Source organism: Alligator mississippiensis, chromosome 1, assembly GCF_030867095.1.
Source record: "Alligator mississippiensis isolate rAllMis1 chromosome 1, rAllMis1, whole genome shotgun sequence".
Lineage (NCBI taxonomy): Eukaryota > Metazoa > Chordata > Crocodylia > Alligatoridae > Alligator > Alligator mississippiensis.
In genome coordinates this window covers 107,935,287-107,962,848 of record NC_081824.1, presented here as the reverse complement: position 1 = coordinate 107,962,848, position 27,562 = coordinate 107,935,287, and the positions used below count along the sequence as shown (strand labels likewise).

Sequence of the window (27,562 nt, the reverse complement as noted above, 5' to 3'; positions counted from 1 at the left end):
TCACACTAGGTTGAGAGATATCACTGATTCACAGAATTCACTGCACATCTCTACTTTGGTCAATTCAGATTCTACTTATGTCGTCGCAGGGTATTGTGAAGATTATTTTTTACAAAGTGCTTAGAGGTAATTAAATAACATTTGTCACTATGCGATAATACAACAAAGACTTGTCTCACTTAAAAGGAACACATTTCATTACACATTAAGGCAAATGTTTTTTCGTCTCCAGTTTTTACATATTATTTTTAGGCTGTTGTATCAGGAATGTAGTATAAGAGGTCCTTGGTCAACTCAGAAATAAAATAAAATATTTTGTACAGTGGTCAACATTAAAATATTAACATGTTAACAGTCAGCATCTGAGATTCTGCAGCCTATCTTTATATTTAGAATAGTAATTTGTATAAGTCTTATTCATACTCCCCTAGTTTACAGTACTAAAATAGTCATTTTAATTTCAGAAATTAGAGGGGTTTTAGCAGATAAAACAACTTAAGTCCAGACCCTATTCTGCCTCTTAGGCATCTAAGCCTTCGTTGCTGTTAGCTCCAAGTTTCATCTCAAGACTGAAATACTGTTTCAAGGCACACAACTTTCCCATTCTTGTAATGGACACTCTAGCGTGCCCTCCACAGCAGATCCTATTCTGCCCTGCATAGAAATATCAGACTTTCAACTTCATGAGACTTCAGTTTCATCTGGAGAGACACATGGCTCTCCCATTTTCTCAGTTGGTCATCCCTATACACCTCTCTTATATTTGGATCTGGTTCAATCCAACTCCATTAGAAGAGAGATATCTTATTGGGATCCAGCTCACTCAGAGGGAAGACATCCAGCTGAGCCAGTGTATCTAACTGATGGACAAAACTGTTGACTTCAGTATAAAGCAAAAGGGACTTGTCCACCTTTCCCCCAGTAGTCTAATCATTATAGAACCAAAGCCATCACCTTTTGCCCATGGCAAAAAGTAGGATATCAGTATCAAACAGTGGCTCAGTGCTGCATTGCTCCGTATAAGAAATCTGGAACTCATGTGGAGCTAGCATGTTTTGCAGAAGAAACTGAAGCTTAGGTGGAGGTAGATTCATAGTTCATAGATTCATAGTTTCACAGTTGGTAGGGTCAGAAGGGACCTTGCAGATCTTCTAGTCCAATCCCCTGCCCTGGGCAGCAGAGAAAACTGGGCTCAAATGACTCCAGCTAGGTAACTGTCAAGCCTTCTCTAAAAGACCCCCAAGGTAGAAGCCAGCACCACTTCCCTTGGAAGTTGGTTCCAGATCCTAGCCACCCTGACTGTGAAGTAGTGCCTTCTAATGTCTAGTATGAACCTACTCTTTAACAACTTATGGCTGTTATTCCTTGTTACTCTGGGAGGTGCTCAGGGGAACAAGGACTCTCCCATTCCCTGCTGGTCCCCCCTAGTGAGTTTATAGATGGCTACCAGGTCCCCTCTCAGCCTTCTCTTGTGAAGGCTGAACAGGTTAAGGTCCTGTAGCCTCTCCTCATAAGGTCTGCCCTACTGTCCCTGAATCATGAAAGTGGCCCTCCTCTGGACCCTCTCAATGATGTCCACATCCCTCCTGAAGTGCGGCGCCCCGAACTGGATGCAGTACTCCAACTGCAGCCTGACCAGTGCCGCATAGAGGGGGAGGATCACCTCCTTGGCCCTGCTTGAGATGCATCTGTGGATGCACGACAAGGTACGGTCAGCCCTACTGACTGTGTCCTCGCATTGACGGCCCATGTTCATCTTGGAATCGATAATGACTCTAAGAGCTCTTTCTGCCACTGTGCTTTTGAGAAGAGAGTTCCCCAGCCTACAGGTATGTTGCTGGTTCTTACTGCCCAAGTGCAGCACCCTGCAGTTAAGAAACAGTTAAGGAATTGTTCTGGAGTGGAAGGTAGGTTTCTTAACTTGTGGATGCAATAGGATCACATGTAGTGACAGGACACCTAAATCTGCATATGTGCCATTTTGATTTTAGAGGCAGAACAAGATATGGGTCTTAGCCTCTACAAATTTTCCCTAATACTGTTAAGTTGGTTCCAGTTTGCTTATTTTACACTGAATGGCTAACCCTTGCTTAAAAATAGAGGAAACACTGCAGGGGATAAAAATTAGTTTGCAATTTACTCAGTGGAAATCTAAAACACCAGGTGCATGAAGCAGACAGTTTTTTAGTGCATTCCCGTGCTAAACAGGCATCAATCAGCACAGAAAACTTCCCCTTCAAATAAGCTGACAGAATCAGCATAGCTCCTGTTCTGGGGACGGAATCAAGCAAGGCAGGCTGTCAGTGACTGTTGTAACAGTTCCAAACACAGAGAACAACCCTCTTCCCACCCAAGATAATCCTATTTTTACAGTGTGAAAATTTACTTAATTTCTACAACACTTTTTAATATAATTTTGAATTCCTTTTACAAACTACAAACAGACAACTGCCAGGCAGATGAATATGAGACAGATTAAGATGCACATATCCATGCCAAACTGTCATACCCCAAAAAAACACATTTAAGACACCAATGGTTGCACGTACACTGTTATTATAGGCAGAGCTGGTAGCACCACCTACAGTAAAGGGTCTGCAGTACTTCCTATTATAAAACCTTGTTTTGTTTAGGTTGCTTATAATATGGTCAAAACTTTAGTCAGGGATGTAGGGAGACAACTGCGTGGCACCCAGGACAATACCAATTCCTGCTATGCTGATTGCAGTGGCATGATTAGCTACTGCTACAGCAATACTGGGAGATCCTGGTGTCAAAAAAACCCATGCCAGAAAAAAGCGGGGCAGTGCATGTGGCAGCAACCTGCACCACCTGAAAACAGAGCCTCACAGGCCAGAGCCACATTCCAGCTGCCGGACAGGCTCCGCATGGCTGGGTCGTCACTGCTGGAGCCCTGCAAGGCCCCAGGACCCCAGGTACGGCTGCTGGGGCCAGTCCAGATGCTGGCCCCAGCCTCCCCTACTCCACCTGGAGCAACTTGTCATGCACCAGAGCATGCATACAGGGGTGTTCCTTGGGGACAATTAGTCACAGCACAAATATGAACCACTACTATTTGTCCCCAGAGAATGCACATTCCCACCTATGTGCCCTGGGTGTTTTTCCCTGATTGATTTTGTGGCAGGGGGAGGAGTTAAAATTGAAGGTCCACCTGAGCTGAATTATCTCAGAGACTTGAAATATCATAGAAGTTTATTCTGATGTAAAGGGTGCATACTTTGTCATCCCTATGAGAAACTGCAAACAAACATTAGGGTAAATTATAAGGCTCTATAAAATCTTAGGACACGTGGTCAGCTGGCCCTTAGTATATTCTTTTATTGTCATCAAATAGTTTTGAAACTTACTGGCAAAGAGTGTGTCACACAATAGTACCCAGCTCAAACAGGATAACAGCCTGTTATTATTACTGCCCATTATTCCTTAGTCCAAGTCTGTACAGGGATCTAAAGACCTGAACCTTATGGAAGACCTAAGTTGCAGTGTCAATATTTTTCCATCTTATGGGTTTTTGTTCAATTTCATGCTTGTAAACGTTGGTTAAGTACAAGACCATAAGAGTTAAATATTGAGAACTCACATTAGGGAATGCCAGAGTTAAAGTTGCTTGCACAATTTTAATTTGGCTTCTATGTGAGTGTGCGTCCTGATGAGATCCCTAATTACATGCTCATATTGTATATTTGCCAAAACTTGAAAGGTTGCTGAATCCCACAGTAGAAAGATGAAAGGTAATCTGACCCCTCCATCCCCATTTAGGTTCATTTCAGTCTCTAGTTGGTAGAAATGATCTGAAGTCTTGAAGCATTAGATATAATAGCCTTTTCAAAATTACAATAATAATAATGGTGTTATTATTATAACTTGATATTCTCAATAGACTAATAAACATCATGATATATTAAAAAGCATAGTTAATATTTTAAAGCTATGATTTAATAAATAATACTGTGCATGTTTCTTTTGCTTTTAAAACACAGGTTCCAAAGAACTTAAAAAAAAAGTAGGTACGTAGTTCTGCAGATGGAAAACTAAATTAAGAACTCAGATGATTTACGGTCCTTCAGTAATCTACTGGCATGGTAGAAAATTAAACAGATTATTGCCTGGCTCCATAAACTGAGTACTAACTGAGACAGTATTGACTCCAAGGAATTATAGGAGATATGACTGAAGACAATATCCTCACCTCAAAGAGTGAAGCAAGGTCATTGTAATACCATAAAACCAAAATATCCCTTCAGCAAACATCCTCAGGCCAGAAAGTAAATGAGGGTAACATCAGAAACAGGAGGCACTATTGTTAGCATAAAACATTCTCCTAAATATGCATGTTTGGATACCTTGGCTGGTGGGGGAGGGGGAGAACAGGCAGCTCAGTAGGCCTGGTCCAGGTCAGTGGGGGGAAGGGGTTGGCAGTGTGCTGCAGTACAGCAGGTTTGATTTGGGATGCAGAGTGGGAGCAGGCAGTGAGGCGGGCCCAACTGGGGAGGGAGGGAGGTGTGAACAGTATGGCAAGCCTGATCCAGATGGAAGGTCACTGCTAGTCCCCCACCAGCCTGAATAAGACTAGTCCATGGAGCAGGCTCTGCCCATCCTTCCCTGCTGGATCGGGACCACTGCACTGCCCTACCCCTGCCCACAAGCCCAGGTGGGCTCAGTTGCCCCTGGATTGGATCTGCCCCACAATACACTCCAGATCCCTGCTCATTGCTCCCCAGCAGCTCCCAGCTTGTCTGCAGCTTGCTTCACTGTCCCAGTGGAGACAATGGGCTGGACTGGGCTGGGCTCAGCCTAGAGTGCAATAGCAGCTTGGTGGCAGCAGTGGCAGTGGTGGTGGCCTGGTAGACAGGTTCCCCTTCCCTTCCTGCTCTTCTGGGACAGCGCTGGCAGTGCAATTAAGCTGCAGGACATGGGGGCAAGGGTGAGCCCCAATAGCTGGGGAGCAGAGGCGGAGCCCTGAGGATCAAGGAGGAAGCCTGAGGGTGGGTTGGATGGGGAACAGCAGTTGGCTTGATCTAGGCTGGCAAGGCAGGTGCAGGGACTAGATCTAGAGATGTGGGTAGCAACAGGGATCAATTCAGGGCAGGCAGGGGTTGGTAGGCCCAATGGGACTCTGCCAGCCCCAGCCACCTGCAATCTGGGCCACCTATGCTGCCCTTGAGAGCAAACAAGCTGGGCAGAGTCAACTTGGTTCCTAGCAATGCTGCTGCTCACCAGCACCTGTAGGAGTAGGTTAGAGCAATGCTTGTTACAGGGAGTATTAACCCTTAACATGTGACTGTTCAAAACACACACTAATTTTAATACCAATTAAAATTAGCATGGGCTAAGTGTAATGTGTAACAAGTCCCTATGCTACTTGCCTACTGAGAGAATTTTTTTAAAATTTTAAATACAGGCCAAAGATCATGAGAAAGCACTGAATTCAAATGTCATTGATAGATTATACATTCTAATTCAATAGCACAGTGATGAGGGACAATCAAAGCATGTGGTTAAAGTCATAAAGCAGACACAAAATGAGTTAATGTAAAATGGGCAACCAGCCTGCCCTCCCTCTTATGCTAATTAAGAGTATTAACATGGAACAAGATACCATCAAGGGGTAGCTTATCAATTTAAGGTTTTATTAGTTGCCTTCCTAATTGTTTTTATAGTTGTTGTTTTAATCAAATAAAAAGAGATGGGTGGAGTCTCCTAGCTATTGATAACTTTTTGTATTCTGATTTGCCCAATTAAGTGATGACAATAGCTCATGCAAATTTGCAGAAGAACAAAACTACCAAAGAATACTATGTCAAATCTTCACAATCTAATATGAAGATTACTATGTGACATTAAAGACAATGGGAGTGCTGCAGGACTAATATATCACCTTCATTTCCTGCTGTCAAACAGATTAACAAGTAGACAGAGTAACTCATGCATACACAGTTATTTATTTCATTAGATAAATGCTTCCTTTGTTTCAGGGTTTTATATTCTGGTTTTCTGCACCATGCCTTCCTGACTCTTTAGAAATGATCTTTCCAGGTTCATAAACTATCCCATGAAAGCAATCATATAAAGGAACATCAGAGATTTGAGAAACACTCAGGCATACAGAGAGAGAGAGAGAGAGAGAGAGAGAGAGGAACATAAAAATCCTGGTCATACCCAGTTCACTCTCCTTTTCAGCATCCACTTTCTGCCACTTTGTGACACAGGATACTGGGCAGGATGGACCTATAGACTGATGCAATAAATGGCAGTTCTGATGTTCTTATGTTCACATCTACACATGCACACATCATTACATAGACATTGCAATTTCAGCAACTGATTTTTCAAATACTACAGCAGCCATTATGACAGTATATCTAATAGCACCCAGGGGAACTACTGAACTTGATGTTTAATACAAAACAGGTTGTTGAAAAATATGATCACTTCCTATTATTTTCCAAAGGAAGAAAATAAAAACAGAGTCCTTAGAGAGCTGTTTACTGTATATTGATAAACTCTTTCAAACAATGTGCTTACTAAGGGATTTACTATGCTGGAAAAAATTATCCTGAATAGTCTACATATATTATATGTATAATTTATAGTTCTCTATAATCTCTCTCCATATAGTCGCACACAATTATATAGGCATTCCGACATACCCTCAATGTAGAGATGATATCCAAATGCTAAATTTGGTTGAGACATATGAAAAAGAAATTAACCCTGTTCAGTTTATCCCATACCTCCGACCAAAGCACATGCACACTCATCATCTCTAGATTTATTTTAACATTCCAAATTACTCAAGGGCTTCACAAGCTCCATTTCATTAACCCAAATGCCACAAAAATTCCTTCTCTTTGTTCCTCAAACATTGAATATTTTTTTACTCTAAAGACTACTGGTTCAAGATTCAGAATACAAAAGATGCAGCCTTGGAACAGCATAAGCTTTTCATATCTTTACGTGCCAACGGTTGATAGGATATTATTTTGTGAGGATATTATCTTGTGAACAAGAATTTTGTAATGTATACAATATGACATATAGTTCCGATAGAAAGGATTTTTTTTTTTTGAAACCCAAATCAAGATAATGAGATTACACATAAACAGGGCCTAATTTAAATTGTGGGCCAAGCTTGCTGTATAGTGGCTCTTTTAAGCCCCCCGCACACCCTGCCACCTCTTATTGCCAGGGGGGTCCCATTGGCCCCGCCACTTAATGCTTGCTTCTGATGGCTGGGAGGTGAAAACTGTGGTTTTAAATATGCTATCGTTTTTGCCTCCCATCCAGTCAGCAGCAAGGGGTGGGAGGCAAAAATACAGCATATTTAAAACTGCAGTTTTTACCTCCTGGCCACCAGGAACAAGTGGCGGGGCTGATGGGGCGAACTCCAAGATCAAAGGAGCTGTCACGCTGTGACCTGGGCCAGCAATTTAAACCAGCCTCTACACATATGGTTAGAGAGACACATGTGAAGTAGTGTCTGTTCAATCCTTTTATGCCTGACGGAGAAAGAGGTGTGATGATCAGATTGGTTATGGCTTCCAGTGTGACCTCACTTAGGCTTGTTACCTCATGTCACATACCTCATGGTTATGCAAAGACTTGTTTGTTACAGCAGCATTCCAATATACTTATAATAAAAAGCCTATAGGTCCAATGTTACACACTCAGGCCAAAGACAGCTTTAAAACAGGACTATTAGTCAATTTAATGACCAATCCCTACTGAAGTTTAGCCTAAGTATGCTACTCTAGACTCTTCGGGGACCTCAATCCAGGCTGTCATATCTTTTTTCCTTTGGTAACTTCAAGAGAGTTCAAAACCCTTAAAATAGGATAGATAAACCTACCATATTTTTTTCCTGAAGGTTACACTCCTCCTCTACTGATAAATGAAATGCTTCTACATTAACAGGTGGATTCCTTGGTCATATTCCGTTAATTCCTCCAGCTCTTGAGTGCATTCCACATTAAGCATGAGATCTCTGGCAATTACAGATCCTCTACCAAACAGCACAGTGAGTTCAGAAGAGTTTAAATGTCCAAAGATATCTTGATTGATATGGATTTTTTATTTATTTATACTATACTATTTACTTACACTACACAGCATACATTTTTTTTTTAAATCACTAGGTATAAAGTAGTCTGATGCCTGATGTGCCTTTTCATCTGTGCCTCAAGAAAAACAGAATTTGGTGAAATTAACTATTGTTCTTCCCCCAAATATCTATTCATATAGTTCTTCAAACAGCTTGCCTTTCACATTTTTAAGGTAGCACTATTAAATTTTATAACTTTGTTTTTTAATGAAGTAAAGTATTCCATCTTTCTCCAAATGCAGCTGATTCCACTCTTGTATCATGGAAGAGAGCCTACCACTTCCTCCCTGAATTCTCCTGGTTTTTAGGATTGTGCCCCAATTTCTTATAGTAAAGATGTTAACCTTTAATGGGTCTTTCTTCTGGGTTATTAAAAATAAAACTTTGGTTTTAATTTAAGGGTATATGGTGTATTTAACAGCCATAGAGGAATCTTTCATTGTAAAAGAGTTCATAGCAATGGCTTACCATCTCTTTGCATATTCAAGGACCATCAGAGAACAATTTGGCTCATAATGATTATGCATTATTTTTCCATAACAAAGAGAAGCTTAAAGAAAGCATCTATCTCCACATTACACTTCCTCTTTGTAGCTTAACCTTGATGTTAAATTCTACAAGCCACAACATGCTGCCTTGCAGAGGCTAACACTTAGGTTAACAGGTTGTTATTGCTGTACAGTGTCAAGGACTGTGGATAATAGAATAGAGACAGGTATGAAATCTGTCATTTACAGCCCATTTCAAACCTAGAAACTTGATCTTTTCTGAATGAAGGCAATAATTCTTCTCAGCTGCAGTTATTGCCCATAATTAATGACTCTTCCTTTACCTTCTGATGTTGTTAGAGACAATACCTTGTCCCTTATGCCAAAACCCTTATGCCAAAACTTCTACAAACAGAATAAAGCTGGATTACTGAGACAGGCTATTGCCAGTGAGCTGATCAGCTGATTAAAAAAAAAGATGTTGGTGTATCTCACATCAGGTAATTGGCTCTTTGAAGGGGACCTGTCCAGACCTCTTTATTTCTTTTGTTTCTTTTTATAACCTTTTGTTTCTTTTTCCAAGTCTCCTTTTCACCATGCTGTTTGTCTGATCCCAATGAAAGAAAAAAAGTCAACAAGCTATACAACAGCTTCCTACTAGAGAAAAATCTTGAAAGTACCTCCAAGGGTAGTAGACGAACATTGGCAGCTTGCTAAGATTCTCTCTGGTGTCTGATGGTTTTCTCTGTAAGAGTAGAGACAGCCAAAGTGTCAGGTAGAACTATCTTGCAACATTCAGCAGACAGTGCCATTCCCAGGTAACATATTTCTCTGTTAAACAGCTCTCATTTAGAAGCTTTCAGCTTAATTCTGTAGTAACTGTTGCAATTTTCTCATTAAACTTCCCAAATTGCCTTCAATACAACTTGTAAACAAGAACATCATCCAAGTCTGGAATACTTACATTATTTCAGAGTTCTGAAAGGTATTTCTCCATCAGTAAACTGCTAGAAGGCACCAAACAGATTGTATGGACTACTGAAGGCTATGAGGTGATAGTTTTGTTCAGTTCGGCAACCTGGATGATAGATTGCCTTATCTTTATTTGAGAAGGAAAACCAAGATTTACCTTCATTCACAACATGTTAGGTTCAAGGGATGGGCTATCAGATATATTTTTCCTACTAAATTCCCAGTAGTCTAAGGAGAAGCTTAGATTATCATCCCTGTTCTGAACACTGTTTGACAAATAGGGTAACTTTGATCCAAGTCCTAGCTAGTTCTTGCAGATTTTTTTAACCTTTTTATAGTAGATGAGATGCTGAAATGTATAGGGGGATAGTCATGTAGCTTGCATCTAAGCACTGGGGATCTAGCCCATGTCTGCATCATTTCAGGAGAAAAAAATGGACTTTCAGGATTTTCTGAGTCCCCTTACAATTCCAGTGGGCATGTCTATACATTTATTAATGTGCTACAGTTACTGCATATTAAGTTTACTATTTGGTTAACCAAATAGTAAATCTATGCAGTTACTCTTGCTACTGCACAATAGCACCAGTACATAGGCTTTTAGTGACATATTGCACAGTAGCCTAATGCTACTGTGCATAAGCATATTAGCACGGTTTTTGCCCAGCATGCTACTGCTTTGTGTTATCATACTGTGCAGTTAGTGTCTTGTTTAGATGCACCCAGTATATAGCTCAGATTTACTGCTGGTTCACATAGATCTTGATCACCCTTCTTCTCAGATCCTATTCTTACTTTTGGCTTAGACTTCTATCCTTGATACAGTCATCTTTGTCTCTATACACTGGTTTAAACTGCAAGAGGTACATCTGTTGAATATCCACTGGAATTTTAGATTTATTTTACCGTAAAGTTCCCAACACGAACTATGGGGATATCTATCCTGCAAAATAATCCATCACAGCATGGGCCAACAACCTATAAACCATGGACCAGCTGACAAAAAAGTCTGTGAAGAAATGGACACTTCTGGCCCTTAGCCACAGTTGGGGTTACAACCTCTGGCAGATGCCAGCAAAAAACTGCCAATCCTTCATTAAGGTATTTGACTAGCATCTTGGGCATTTTAACATGTGCGCTGGGACATGGCACCAGGTACTTTAATTAGCGAGCTGCACTAATTAGAAGTGCCTGTGTGTCATGTGTATCAGCATCCCCGTGCTGAAAAAATGGCAGCAGGGCACTTTGAACTAAAGCTCATTGAACAAGTACTATTTCAAAGCGCCCTGCCACCATTTTTTCAGGGAGGGGATTCACAGGGATTCTGATACACATGATGTGGAAGGCTGCTGGAGCAGATCAATTTGCATGCTCCAGCACACTCGATTAATCACGTTTGCTCTGATGCGTTGAATTTCCAATGTGTTGGAGCAGGCTCCCCGCATGTCTGTAGGAACCCCCCCCCCCCCCCCCCCATGTCCAAATCTTCAGATTAGTGAGCAGCAGCAACTAACTCAAACACTGTTGTCCAACATTCAACAACCTGGCTTGCAGGAAACCAATGTGTCACGTTATTTTTCTTTTTTCTTTTGGGGATGATTTTTTCTTTTCTTCATTTTATGTGAGCACAAGTTACCTGAATTCCTATCGATGATGAAATTCCATTCTTGCCATACTCATAAAAGAACATAACTACTTCATATTGCTACTGAAGCTATGTGTTGGTGCCCCATTAGCCATTGGTGTGATAGGTGAACTAAAGGTAGCTTTTATATATTTTCTCAAGAACATTCTAGACAATGATTCAGTTTTTTAATGTGTGGGGATTGGAATAGTCGTGGCAACCCCATCATAGCTCAGACGAAACTATGGATGGATTTTAATGTATCCGTTGTAAAAGGTTTGAGTCGCAGTTGCTGCTTCAGCTTCAAATGCATCTTCCATTTTGCAGTATCTCTTTGAGGTTTCTAAGGTTTGCTCCTGAGAGATCTACCTGTTGAGTCAAGACCTTGCACACTTATGCTCCATGGTGCTATAATTCTAGAGCTTTGACTACATTAGCAGAACACCAACCACGCTTCTCTTTTTAACTAAGTTAGCTATTGTGGTTTATTGCTAGGCAAATGTACGCAGTCCTACTCAATTAGATGCAGCCTCAGTTTCATTATTCATCAGTGTTTTACCTTTGGTAACTACTTTTTCCCAGATAGAAGGTGTTACTGCTGCTATACACAGTGATTTCACAGCAGCGCATTCTATAATCTTGGCTTCGTTTCCAAACTTCCATTGTTTTTTCTGCTTCATCACTTGCACCAGTGTTCAATTTCTCTTATCAGCAGCCTGATTATCTTTTAAATAAGGTTAAATCACTAAGCAAATGTTATCATTCTGTAATTCCACAAGGACTAAATGGCGGGACATGCTTTGTACAAGGACAGGATTGTACTTTGGGTAAGTGTCAGCTTTTTGTGAACAAACAATGCTTTCTACCTCCAATCCTGATTTCTGACTTAGGAACCTTGAGGTGACTCATTTGGCTGTTGTGCTGCTCTTAATAACCACTGATGAACCTCATTTTCACCTTTTTCATAAGACAGTATCTTAAGATAAACCTGCTTTTTACAGGTTCAGATCACTTTCTCTCTCCAACAAGCACCTTTTGAAATTCAGTTCTGGGCAAATTGTTTTGATTACAGTTTCTGAAATCATCACTGTGCATTATTTTGTATACTGCTTTTAATTTTATGAGTCAAATGACTAAATTTTACCCTCTTGTCTTGATGGCTATTTGCAGTCTTTCCTATAATTCTCAAGTCCTTTTTTGGAACTGTTTCTGTTTTCTGAAGTGGTAAAGACCAATTTTCTATGGGAGTTTGGCTTATAATTTTCTTTGTGCTTTCCTGGAACTGTATTTTCTCCAGCTTTAATTTTTCAATATAATTAAAAAAAAATTTTTTTTACTTGCCTTATTTCCTTCAGTTTGTTCCTCTTTTTTCTATACCACTGAGGTAAACAATTTTATCTTTTAACCCCAGCTTTATAGACAATTCTTCAATTTCCAGCTCCTCTGCTTTTCCAATGTTTATATTACTTATTTATATATCTGGTTAAAAGCCACTCTGTGTTTTTTGTAATCTATCCTAGAAATGTGTAGAGAGTTACAGACATCTCCTATTTATTTATTCTTTCATAAAAGTCCCCCCACCTCCCTACGAAGGTCCTTTAGCTTACCGTCACCCACTGTGCTTGCAAAACAGTTGAATCATCTGTGGCAGCTTTTCCTGGAACAGTCTACTTTGGCTTCTAGATAGATAGATTCATTTCTCAGGGAGGTCAGGTCACTACAACTCAGGCTTTTCTGCCTGGCCATCAAATGTTCAACTCCGAAGTCAGGGATGTTTTAGATTTGGGATGTAATAAAAAATCTAACAGTGCTGCCTTTGGATGTCTCTAAAATCATGTCTTTGATGACATGACATCAGGATGCAAGCCAAACTTCTCATCTACCAGATTGCCATAAGTGTAAACCGTGCTTTACAGCCCTCCACATAGACAGTATAGGCATCTACCAGGGTGTTGTCATGACTGAAAAGTCCTCCATAACAATTGGAAGGACAGAAGAATGAACACTAGCATTCTGGCTCATGCAACTACCGCCAGAATCAAAGCCATGTTTATATTGGACCAGCTCCATCATAAGGACCCCAACCACTGGGTCCCAAAACAGGTCCCATACTCCCAACTCAACAATGGTGACCACTCTAGAGCTGGGCAAAAAAAGGACATTCAAGGACACTTGCAGGCCAGTTTGAAGAAAGATTATAACATCATCAATACCTGGGAGGCTGGAACATTAAATCATTCCCAGTGGCACTGTGATGTACCACAAGGCAACAATAGATTTGAAGAAGCTCGCCTCACTATGGAGATAGATAGTGAGAGAGACAAAGGGAAAATGCTGGGATGTGACATCACCAGGATCCATGCCTTCCCTCCAGAGCTATTTGCCATGTTTCCAGTCAAACATGCAGATCTCAGATCAGCCTCTTCAGTCATCTCCAGACTTACTGATCATTTTGCTATTTATTGGAAGACTGTCATCCTCGTATTAAGAGACTGCCAACAATGAATATTTATATTAATTAGTCAAAAAAAAATCAAACACAACTTGCTTAAGACCCACTGCAGCTGTTTCTTTTGACATAACACCCTGCTTCTTAACTGTGTTCCTTCTTTCCTTTTCATCATGCCTCCAGTTCCATCAAAGAACAGGTCACAGGTAAATATAGCCCTGGGGCTTTCCAGTAACAATGCTTCTGGCACAATCTAAATATATCTGGCCAGCCTGAGCTCCAGGATTCTGCAAATATAAGATACTGGAGCAAATTTCAAATGGCAACATTCCACTGAAGTTCACATGGTATTGCCTGAAGGATTGCCATAAGTGTAAACCGTGCTTTACAGCCCTCCACATAGACAGTATAGGCATCAATAAAAGATAAGTGACCTGCTTTTTACATGGAACTATATTTGGTACACACAGTGCCTGTTGGGCAGCAATTAAAGACATAATGATGAATTTTGAGGTCTACAAAGCATAAGGATATCTAACTGGAAATGCCACGGAAGGAGGGATACCTGAAAAGGGTTAGGAAAACCTTTACAAAGTTCTTTTTGGACCTTTAGGATGTCCTTTGGGAACTGTAAACTTTATGAGAACTGTAGGCCTTGATTCTTGTCACATTTTTGTATGGGGTAACTCAGTTGACTTCAATATAAATGTAAGTGTAAGTAAGAAAGAAAAAAATAAAGACTTAATCTAACCTCCGGAACTTTGAGGTTTACCTGATTATGCCCAAAATAAGCAGTTTTACAATATAACAAATTATTAACCTATAAAGGATAAATTTTAATTTTTAAAACATTTTAATTTCTAGGCTATTTATATGGTTAACATCTAAAGTGGGACAAAAAATGCTATTTTCCAATGTATTTTTTCATATTTACCAATAAGCTTTAAAATGTATATTTTTGGTAAATATTTCCCAATGAAAAAAAATTGATGTAAAATGGACCGGCTATTGTAAAATTGTTTAGTACTTGCTTATACAAGTACTTGCTTATACAAATACTAAATAAATGCACAGTAACCACAGTAACCACTGCGCAGTAGTATCTCGTGTAGACACACTTGCGATGATCCAAATAAAACCCATGTAAATGTCCCATGTGACAAGACCCTAAGCTATTGAATAAAATTATTACAATACTTAGATCAACACACTTGATTGATAAATACAGTTACACTATTGTTGGAAATCTAAACTTAGATATGAAAGACCTGAGACCTCAGAAATTTTGAGGGAAGAGAAATGTAAAATAAACATCAATAAAGATAAATTATTTCTTTGAAAATAATAATCTAGCTATTTCCTTGCAAACATAGCCTAGCAAATGAAAGGTAATGCATGCCAATTGCTAGAGTCAAAGGCAGTGGTTCTTAACCCATGACCCAATCAGCACACTGCTGCGGGCCTGTGCCATCCTGTTAAGACAAAAAGTAAAGATATTTGACAGTGTAGAAGTGAGAGGTATTACCGAATATTGATTTGTACTGCAGATAACAAATACAAAACATCTTTAAAATGGATATACAGAAAGTAAGTTGTGTGGGTGCGGCCAATGTAATACACTCGGAGCTGCAAGCGTGGCTCACTATGGCAAGTAGATTGAAAATCACTGGTCAAAAGGAACAAGCAGTAGCAATGTAACTTTGAATGAACCAGGAAATATGGGAGGAGCCCAATGGTTCTGATTCCCTCAGCCTTTAAAGAACATTCCCTCTTGATGTAAAGTTAGACAGCTAAATTTAAGATGTTTCCAAACAAATCACAATGTCAGGTATGCCCTGAATGTGGCAATATGATATAGGTGAATGGGAACAAAAAACTTTTATTTGAGTGAAAATGTTACTGCCTAGTCACGACTAAAAAGGTCACCAACATGGCTGTGAGTTTTAGCAGTATTGGTGATACATGTCTTCAACAGAAATGGGCAACTGCAGTATATGGCTCTACGATATATGCATATAAATGAATTCAGTAAATTCTTTGTTCGTTCTTGTTAGCTGTTAAGATATCTCTGGAGGTTTTCATTAGAAAAAGGAGAGAATCTTTTGAAGGATCAAAAGATGGTACCCCTCAGGGGATAATTGATGCAATACCTAGGAATGCAGTAGCAATTGTTATGAGCACTCATAAAGTCTGGATAGACAAGGTCTGGCAAACAGACACTGAGTCTCTGTATGAGTTGTGAGGTTCAATACTTAGAGGACAAGTTCCACCTACAATGCGAAAAAACACAACACACCATTTTATCAATGAGACTAACTGACAGAGTTACAAATAACTGTACTTAGAGATGTTTACCCCCATTATGAACTGTTTGGTATATTTGTTGATTTCAATGGTTTGTTTTTTTTGACTAAGGATGACAGAATTTGGATGATAGCATAGTGAGACCATTAAAACAGCATACATCTTACTTTAGCTATTGTATTTCCTCGTTTTTGAACATACCAGAGCAAAGTGCTTATATTATTGCACAGCATATGAATACTTTTTGAGGAACTCATTTTATGTCAAATGTAATGTGGTAAATATGCTATTCTTGTTCACTTGCCCAGAAATAATGAGAGTTTCTCACAAATATTTCCAGTAAAGAGTCAAATGGCAAATCACAATTATACATGCATTCCTTGTGCAATCATATTAGTTTTATGTCAAAATACCAATTTCTCAATGTGCAGCTACATTTAAAACCCTTTTAATATGTACAAATAAGAGAAACTGTGACTACCAAGGTACTTGAACACATTTGTTTCCTGATCTTTTTTTTTTGTTTCTTTGTTTTAGATACTGTTTCAGCATATTGGTTCATTTATTATTCTGTGCTCTGTAGGGTCTCTTAATTCATCCATTTATAAAATTACTTCAAGATTGCTAAAATATGTATCCCTAGAAGCCTTTTGTTTTTCAAATGAGATACATAACCTTCTAATAAAAACTTGAACAAAGAAAAAGAACTTACCCCACAATACCCATTTAGCTCTAAATCATCTATAGGGCCATAAATTGGTAGAATTTGTCCCTCCGACATATTTTAAAAAATGACAATTCCAAGTTAACTTGCTTTCAGCATTTCACATATTATAGCTCTGAAACTTCAAAAAAATAAAGCAGAAAGCTTCCTTAGAAATAGCTCGTGACCAGAAAACATATAGATTTTCAATTCAAAGGCAGCATGAAAAAATCCCCATGGTAACACAATTGTGAATGCTAATTGCATTTTGGTAAATTACTTTACATTCATCAAACAACATAATCAATGAAAGACATTGCTATCTTCTTTTATTATAGTGTTGCTGTTTGCAACTCTATAGATAAGGTAATGTCAGGCTCTTATAATATTCCTCCTCCTTATAGTGAGAGGTTTATAACTCCACAATAAAAATTGATGCTGAAATTTACCAACTCATCCTCAGAGTCTCTTTTTAATTGAAAAAATAGGTTGAAGTATATACTGAGGGACTAAAGGAAATCTAAGACACATTATCCAATTTTGGTCCATCACTTGCTCAGTAAGCTATAATAGTTTCACAGTTTCAAAGGTGCTGAGCATGCACAGAACCCATGGAAATTTTAGCCATTGATAAGCTGTTATCTATACTCACATTTTAAGATAAACAAGTTAAATGACTTATTTTCAGTTTGCTGAGCTGCTGATATAGTGTGAAAGGTCAGCATTTGCCTTTATGTATCTATATCAACTACAAACAGGTTTTTTTCTGAGTACCATTTGGTTGTAGGAATTTACAGTTCCCTTTATTGTCTTTTGGTGTCCATGTTGAACTGAAATTTTAGAAGAAGCTGTCAGATAGCTAGTTTCATACGTTTTTTCAACATGGGATAATGATGAGCGATTCATGTGAATAACCTCCTATACCAATAGGAGAAACTCAGATCAACTACAAACTTGAAACTGCTACAAACTAAGAAAAAGCAGTTTACTGAAGGTAATTTGAAAGGTTGGGGCTAAAAAAATGGAAAAGCATCAGTAGAACAAAGAAAAATCAAGTGTTAAAAAGGTGCTACAAAATTGGACTTCTAAGCTGGAGGAAGGATAACAACTGGTAGACCCGGGATAAATCAACAGATCCTGTTGCAGTCGCAAAGTGAGTAATTCCAAGGATTAGCAAGATCATCTGCAGGGCTAGAGCCAGTCTTATAATAATGCAAAAACCTTTAGGTATTCAGGCTTGATTGGGAACAACAGCTTTGATAGTTTGCCTGCCCCACATGCCTGTGTCTACAGCGACCACTGTTACTGTACAGTAATGTCATTGCATGGCTTCCTGGTGATGCCAACTGCGTAGTAGCTCATTATTACAGTGCAGTAACTTATTACTACTGCACAACACTGTCATGTTACAGTTTGTGCCATGCAACACTAGTGTGCAGTAGTAATGAGCTACTGTGCAGTAAGCAGCTCGTAGCCACCGCCACTGTCTCATTTACACTTGAACCACTGGAATTACATATAATGAACACCAATATATTATCCTCAGTTTTTGGTACTTTACTCCGTTTTTAGAGACAACTTTTCTTAGTTCCTAAAAGGAATGGAATCCTGTAACATTTACCTGAATTTTTAAAAGCAGCTTCTACAACCAAAGGCACAATTTTCTGCAAAATCTGAACAAAACCTGCAGTCATGAGCTAATAAAACTTAATTAGCCGATATAGTCAGCGAAGTCCAATACTGCTAACCTAATTCAGTCATTGTAGACTGATTGAATTCAACAGGACTGATCATGTGAGCAGGGTTCTACACATAACTGTATATCAGGATTGGTACTCAAGCACATGGCTAATCATAAACCTGTGTGTATTCCCACTGTTGTGTTATACACATTGAAATGATGGCCTTAGAAAGTGTAAATCAATTAAAAACTGGAAAGATCTTGTTTACTTCTCTGTTTTCTTCTTCATCTCTGATCTTGGATGCTGAAAATATATTAGTTTTACTTTTTCTTATGCTTAGTTTTGTGTCCATTTTATATTGAAGGTTCAGGTTTCTACACAAGCACAACTTTGGGTTTCCAGACTCTGCAAGGAAATGCTTCCTTTCCCACAGGAAAAAAAAAACAGTTCCGTTATGATTTAATTTTTTAATGGAAACATTTCCATTTTTAGAATAGCTTTTCCAAATTTGGGCTTTTTAAAGATTTATTTTATAAGATAAACTGTCAGGTCCGTTAGCTTTCAATTTCATGGCTTTTATATTTTATACTACACTTTCTATCACATAGAGAATAAAAAGTCCATTAAGTGTCACAGAGATACTGAAAAGCATATATTTCCAACTTACATTTTCAGTAGAAGTGCTAATCCCACACAGACTTTTACATTTACACACATTTTTTTCTTATGGATTTGTAAATATTTTTTAACAACAATATGGAAACCAATCCCTTAAATTATGAAGGAGGATTTCAGTCCCTTCTTAATTTCCTACTATGTACATCAGCAGGCACTTTCAAATTAGTTATTTTGGGGGGCAGAAAATAGGGAATCTGTCTGGAATCTAGATGAATTGGCTCAAAGAAAACAAGCACAATGATTTCTTAGTGCCAGCTGTGAAGATCAAGAGGCTGACCTCTTCTCTATCCTACTACCCACACACACCATCTCTGATGGAGACTATGCCTGTTATTATCAAGTTGCATATAAAAACATATCAACTGATGACCATGAAAAAAAATCATGGTCATTCCTTCCTTGGTTTAAACTTGGAAATAAATACATTTGAATCCAAGATGCAATGCATACTTCCTGGTAGAAATTCAGGTTACATGGGAGGGGACTGCCACTGCGAACTTGTGTAGCTGCGTATCTGCAATGAAAACCCTTTCCTCACACAAATACTTTCTTTTTCCGTGCCCCTTTTTCACCTGTTTATAAATTATCTCCTTAGTGCCTCATGACCTGCTTGCCTTATTCACCATAAAGTGCACAAAATAAAAACATAACAAAACACGATCAAAGGAAAAAAGTATATGTTTTAGACTCCACCTATATATTTTCATGATAAAATAGTCTGAAGATCAACTCAAAATGTGATTGAACAGATGCGTTTTTATAATCCTGGGGTTTAGCAATCACTTGGACCTAATAGATGATGAACACACGGTCATCTATGTAGTAAAACTTTTAAGATAATGCATAACTTTAATCATCTGAATGGTCCCACTGAATGTAAAGGTAAGTGCATTACGTGTTTTTGGTTGGCTGAGGGGCACTGTGCTAAGAATTGTGCTGAATTTTGTCTCAACATAGAAGGTGGTGGAACAGCACAAGTCACAAATGTTGTTCCCATGGGTTCTTTCCTGAGAAAAATCTACTGCCTATTACTGGTTCAGTCCCCTTGTTATAACACCATGCAAGTGTAATACAAAGTACTGTGTGTTGTGCTAAATTCCCGTTACCTTTAATGGAAGTTTTAGGATTAAAACTCCACCAGGTCTTTTACTTCATGTTACTGAGCAATATTCTTTTAAATTTCTCTGTCATTTATAGAAAGAATGATAAAGATGCAGCTGCAAAAGGCATTCTCATCATGTTCTTCAATATTTGTTTTTGTAAAACCAATGCAATCGGGTCAGCACCATTAGCTTAAAGTATCATTTGTTCATTATCCCCAGCTTAGAGTTTTTTCTGAGAGTTTCAGCATTCTAATACTATTATCTACAGCATCAGTTCAGGAAGGGTAAATTTAGAGGTGTTGAGAGAGATGGTTTCAAAACTGCAGTTAGAATTTACGAGCTGGAAATGGACAGCCAAGAAACTGCGCATACAACTACATCCGTGGAAACAGTGAGTTTTGGAAAGATGAATGAAATTGCAGGTGAAGAACTTAGTCTCAGATGCAGTGGCGACGCATAGGGGGTGCATGTGCACCCCCTGTCAGGCCACGCTCCCTGCTTAGGTGATGGGTGGGGGGCAGTGCCCCCTGCAAGTGCCGGCCGGGGAATAGGAGCACTGCAGGCACTTCCCGATTGATGAGACTGGCCATGGGGGGATTCCCCCCCCCCCCCGTCACTGACTGGTCACTGGGGTGCATGTGCCCCCCCTAACTAAGGCAACACCAGTTGCCCATGCTCAGGTGGGTCAGCTACAGAGTCTAATGGTGTTGCTATGGTACATGGGGAATTTTATCAATTGAGAGAAAGAGAAAGAGAATGGGAGCCTAGTTAGAATAAATCCAGAATCCTGCTACCATCTTCATAGCATACCCTAATCCTCCCCCTTGCAGAAATGCCAATGCATTATGAATTCAAAATAGAGGTGTCTCCTTTAAAAACTATTTGAGAAACAGTCTGTGCACAACCAGTTAAAGGAGGGCAACTCCATGTTCAGGTAAGAGCATAGTATTTCTGTAGAAGCCATTACGAAGCAGAGACAGCTGAAAGTGGGAACCACAGAGCTCAAGCTAATTAAAATGGTACCTGGTACTTGTTCTGACAAGGCCCTAAGGATGGAAAACATGATGGAGACTGTCACAGTGGTTGCTTGTGAGAGCAATGCCGGAGGCACTGTAATGTAGTTGGTACTCCGCATGTGTGATCTGACTATGCAGTGTGTACGTGTGACCATGCATGTTCTTCTGCTGTCCATAGAAATGTGGAGATAAAAGACAAATCACCACCATCTGTTATTATCATAACATGGATCCATCTAAGATAACTGCCATCAGGACTGGCAGGGCTTTTATAAGCATTGGCTAAGTCTGATTTGAGATGGAGAAATCTTTTCCCACATGATAGGTGTTGATTGCATTCCTTATATAAGCCCCTTTCTAGCTCTTTCAATATTGGGATATAAGCATGTCATACTAGCCTGGAATGACAAACAATGACTGCACATCTTGTCTGGGTGAGCTTCTGTTGCACAGGGCTATCTGGATACTAGCTGGACCTTTGAGCCAACACTGTACCCAACACATAGGCTGGCTTATTGTTATCCAGTTCCCATCATTTTCCTTCTAAATGGTTCCATGCTGTATGCTTGTATACCGGTGGCTTGAATCTTTATCTTTCACCCTTTGTATCTTTGGAGCTTAGGATCCTATTTCTCCCCATGAAATATTTTCCTTTGGCCATCCCTAGCAACTGGTCACTAGAACACAGTTTATTTGGTGTTGAATTCACATGCCCTGTATAGCTACGTGTTTGCTATATGTTTCTCAAACACAGAATCATAACATACCCCTTCCCACACTGGTTTATTTGTGCACCTGTCCTCTAGGCACAACAGGGGGAAGAAAGCACTATTGTAGTGTACCTGAGATGTACCTGAGCTTCACACCCCAACTTTTTAAACATGCTGCAATTTCCCCCCTGTACTGCTTTGTTCATAACAAGAGGAAAGCCTGACACAAGCATTTTGCAATCTATGTTTGCTGTTTCCTTTAAAACCTTCATTCCCAGCCTGTGGTAGGCAGCATAAGGAACTGGGTACTTAACTTAGCCAATTATATTATTTTGCTTTAGCATCAACCAGATGAAAAGTTGAATACACATATATTAATTTTAACTGAAACTACCATTCCCTTTTTAAGTACCTGTTTGAAACCAGCTTAGTCTGGCTGTAACAATAAATTATCTGTCTCCTTTAGGCAACAAAAGGCAGCAGTCACAATTCAGTACCTAGTGAACAAAGTATCTACCCTACAACTGGAACCCTTGGTGGTATTCTCAGCAGTAAGAATCGGTGTAGACCTCAACATTATGCTTTCTGTATCTGCAAAGGGCTCCTTGAAAGACAAGGTTATAATATGGCATAAGAAGTTTATGCTGCTTCTGACTACAAGTGAGTGGGTGAAACAAAGATACAGAGTTCTCCACCTCTTTATGAGGGATGAATCCATTTAAAACTTGCATATGTTTATATTTAAGAAGCCCCCAAAAAGACTTGTGTGTCTATGATGTTTGCTGCATGAGAGATGTACTAAAGCTAAAGAGCAAATACTGTGCTGAGGGATCCTAGGCCGAGTGGATTATGATGAAAGCAGAGAGAGGGAATACAACTTTTGTGCTGATGATTAAGAGCAGAAAGGATTCAAGGCAGAGCTTCTAAAGAATAATTCTTCAGAAAGTGAAAAGGATGTCATTTGCCCAGGGAGGTGGATGCAGGGATGTGGGAAGACAACAAATGACTTGTTTATATTTAATTCCCATGTCACAGCACCTCTTTTCGCTCCCATTGATCTCCCTCCTGCCCTAGGGTTCTCATCTCTGATTCCAGACACAGGAGATCTGGAGCAACCCGGATATGACCAGAGGAACTGACAAAGAAATAGAACAAAACAAGAAAAGAGAAACTGTCATATAAAAAAGTGCTCAGTGCAGTGTCTTATCTGCCATATTATATGAAGGGGCTGCATGCCCACAGAGATCTAAAGAAGCTACTATGGAAAGATGTTTGTGCATTTAATATGATCGCTCTCAAGTTGGGGGAAAAGTCTCATTTTCCCCACTCATTAATCATCCAACTTTCCAGTATGCAATGAAAATGAGTGCAATTTTTTCCCTGGCATTTAAACATTTTAAATGTAAATTAATATTCAGCCAGGAATTCCCCTTTCTGAAAGGTGTGTACATGCTGTTTACATAATACAGCTAATCATTAGGAAACATAATTACAAAAGCAAAAGCCAAGCCATTTAAAAAATATTTTGATGAATATATATATATATATATATATATATATATATATATATATATATGTTTGTGTGTGTGTGTGTGTGTGCATGCGTGCGTGCGTGTATATAGCAATTAAATAGTTATATAATAATGTATTTTGTAATTTTCTAAATCAAATTTTGTGATTAACTTAGTGCTTTATCCTTTGGTATAATTAGGAAAGCCCTTCAGATAAGCAGTACTAAAATAATGGATCAGGTGCATACATATGCCAGACTCTAATCAACACCTCATATTCTCATTCCCTGGCAGAGTTACCACTCTTGTAGAGAAATTCAAAAATAAAGGAACCACCATTTGATGTGGTAACACCAAAATACATGTGCATGTGACCCTTTAACCTCAATATAATAGGAATTAATTATAAAAAGCAGCCTAAAGTGTTGCATACTTTCATGCTTCTAATAGCTGTGAAAGAAGAGAGAAAGAAAAAGGAAGCCATTTTTTATAGTAAAATAAAATAAAGTGTCCAGTATTTGGGCCTGTTCTGTTGCCTTTAATCTTGTGGAATTACAGACACAAATGAAAACCAAGCTTAAAAATGTTACTGCAAATGTATAATACTTTTTATCCCATTTGCATTGGTGCAAATGACACAAAGCAAAAAACAAACAGAGAATCAGGTTCCTTGAGCCCAGTTAAGCAGCTGGTGGTACAGGACACAACACCGGTGACGCGTAGGTGGTGCACGTGCAGCTCCTGAGATTGGTGGTGCACACCCTGACAGAAGCACCGTTGACACTGCTGGAGGTGCCTGCAGGTGGTCGCTGCTGACACTGCCTGTGGGTGGTCCCCGATCACCGCTGGCTGCTGCTGCCACTGCTGAGAGCGTCTGCAGATGATTGCTGACTGCTGCTTGGCACTCGCCACCCCCTCCCCACTACCAACACTGCCACAGCCACCTTTGGGAGATCCCCGCTTGCTGCTGCCACACCCCTGCCACTGCCACCACTGGGCAGTCACTGTGCCCCTCCAGCCTCCAGGAGCACATGTCGTTCATGGGACATAAAGAGATGGCAGGCATGCACCTCTTTGCAGACTTCTGACCTGTGATACTGCCACAGACCAAGCTGGCCTCTGGCATGAATCAGCAGCTTCAAAGCCCTTCTTCCCCAGGTAGAGCAGCTTTAGGTCTGGAGAAGCACAAAGGGTTAAAATTGGGGGTTAAGGCATCAGCTAAAATGTTTAGTGAGTACAGAAATAATTTAAAAAAAAACCCAACAAAATATTCAAGTGCTTGTAAAGCTATGGTGACTGGCAAAAAACAATATCAAATTGGTAAGGTGCATTAGATAAGCACAACACAAGAAATAGGCCAACCCAGGGATATTCAACCTTTTTGGTTGAAAAAAGGCCAGATGTGGAGAGGGGTGGGGGAGGGGCGGAGGCTGGACGCTGAGCGGCAGCAGCCACCACATGCAACTTTCCCCCGCCCCCTGAGGTCCAGCTGGGCGGGCGGTGCCTGCGCAGGATGGTGTGTGGCAGTGCTCCATCCCTGCCCTCCCACTCGTACCCCCTAGGGCCTTCTCCTGGGCTAACCTTTATTTGTGGAAAACATCGCTTGGAGGATTTTCTATGGATAAAACAAGAGGAAATAATTCAGTCCCCAAATTAATGGCACCATAAAGTCTGAACTGGTGATTCTGGGCATTCTTTTGGTTAACAACTGCACATAGACATGAAGTTATGTCCAGGAGACCACTGCCAGTTCCTAGTTCCTACATTCCTGTTAATTCTCATTCTATTTTTGTCTTGTTTTCTTGGAATTACTAGTTGTAATGATTTTTTTCAAGAGACTGTTATCAAAAAATTAACTGGAACCTGTTGCCACAAGATTGTCATTAAAATATGACAGGTCTCAGGCAACGCCAAAAGCTTGCCCATGATTTTTTTTTCAAAAGATTTTTGCATTTGCCTAACAAAAATAACTTCTTCATCAAGCTGGCAGTACAATTAAAGAGATTTTGTCACTGCAAAATTGCCAGATAATTCTTTGTCCTCCTCAGCAGGGTTTGGAAAATGTAGCCAAAATCTTAAACATGGGGACTTTTAAGGTAGTAAACCTTGGTTTCTACTGCTATTACCGAACACAAGGCAAAATATACATACAAAAACCATCTGTTACACAAAGTTGAACACAGGTGACCAAATTCATCCTTGAACATTATTCCTGTATACTCCTTTGAGATGAATTTGCCCCAAAGACAGCTCCTTGACAACTTGTCCTGTGTACTGTAAATGCAGTCCTTTCTCTCTCTTTTTTTAATAACAAAGGGAATCAAGGCTTATAACTCTGCAATTCTCAAATAGAGTAAAACCCATTAATAAAAAACTGTAGTTCAATGAGTTCTGTAAATGAAAAAGAATGCAGTTAAGCTGAATATGGCTACAGTGCATGAAAATCGGAGCAGAAAACAGCTGGAATGGAACATTGTTCATTTACACAATTTGTAATCACATTCAGAAGACTAGCATGGAAATCTGATGTTTGTTAATTGCTTCAAGTACATTATTCATTTTCAAAACACTATGTGATAGGAAAAGATGTTAGTGCTTTTCAACATCTGCAAGACTTTTACAAGAGAAGTTCTTAGCTGGCACCAATTTTTCAGGAAGGGAAAAAGTATCTCTCAGAAAAAAAACATTAGAAAGACATTAAAGCATAGTCGGCAATAACTTTGGCCACTATTAGGTGTCATATTCCTAGCAGAGATGGGCAAATCCTCTGGGTAAAATTGAGTCTTTTCTTCAAGCAGAAAATTTGAGAGACATTGAAAATGTATAGTTAGAAATCAGATTAATACCATGAGATTCCCACACTCTGGAATCTACACTGATTTAAGGATGAACCAGAGACTGGATTACATATAACAATAGGTGTATCATATTGAAAATTGATTATGTATCTGAGGTGCTCGGACATTTACAAGATGTACTTTAATTACTTTACTATTTAGATAGCAGAACCTGAGTCCCGAAGAAAATAACTTGAGCACTGGGCTTTTGTTAACTAAGCAGCATATGTGACCTCTTCTGGCTGTGTGTAGACAAAATGAGAGGCGGGTGTGCACGACACTTTAAAGCAGGCTAAATGCTTTTGCACCACTTTAATGAAGTTGGTGTTTGCATGCCTCTGCGGTGTATTGCACATTAATTCCAGCTGATGTAGGAAATTCAGACCTGAGGTAAGATGCAGAGGAACATTTAGAGGCCTCCTACTGTTAGGAAACAAATACAGGCACCTGGTGACACTGTACGCTTGATGGGGAGAAGTTAGGCACATCTAAAGAGGAATTCAGAGAGCCTAGGTAATAGGTAGGAAGCTGCCTAGAGCTGGTCAGCAGGAAACACTAAGCAGAAAGATGCATCTGAATTCCTGCCCGTCTTGGGTGGTTCTTTCCACTAGGAATCCAGGCTACAGCTACTATGCAATAAGTGTGCACAAAGCACTCTACAACCATAATGAAGTGCGCACAGAGCACTTAAAAATGGTGGATTCTGATCTAAGGTAACCCTGGATGGATGTGGCATCAGACTAAAACACTACTGAATGTTTGTACCAGAATCCATTGCGACTCAAGTTAGGTGGCAGTCCCCCGGCATCCCAGGGTCCCCTCGCAGGGCAGTGAGCTAATGTCAGCAGGTGCTTGTCTGCTCTGGGCACACATCTTCAGCCTCCCAAGAGAGTGCCCTAACCACCATACAACCTCATAATGCGGATCAGAGATAATCTTGCATTGGACTAAAATAATTTTGAACCAGCTAACAAGTTCTTAAAATTAGTTTTAGGTGTTAATGTGCAGATAGTCCAGGTGTTAAGAGCTCCAGGAGCCACCCCAAATTATCATGTAGCAAGACCTTCATAGTCCATCTCTATAGAGCTTTATCTCTGATTTTCAAATCTAATTATTTCTCCAGCCAATAAATATATTTGAAATGAAGAGACAGAGAGTCAAAGTAAACGCTTCCACATTAAAGTTTTCTTAATACACCATAATGTTATGTGAAAGAGATCTGAATATTTCTTATAATAATTCATTCTTTCCTATTTTTAATATTTAAAGGCTGGCCATCTTGACAATTCACAGTCCATCTTAGACTGGGCACCACATCTGATCTTATGGTTTAAAAGCTTATTAATCATGCAGCAGTGGGTAG

The 27,562-nt window shown here is 39.6% G+C and overlaps 1 protein-coding gene across 1 annotated transcript in view; it reads right to left on the bottom strand.

The window, feature by feature from the left end:
• The window catches only part of NKAIN2 (sodium/potassium transporting ATPase interacting 2), a 981,240-nt gene that overhangs the window by 718,464 nt on the left and 235,214 nt on the right, over positions 1–27,562 (bottom strand). The window lies entirely within an intron of this gene.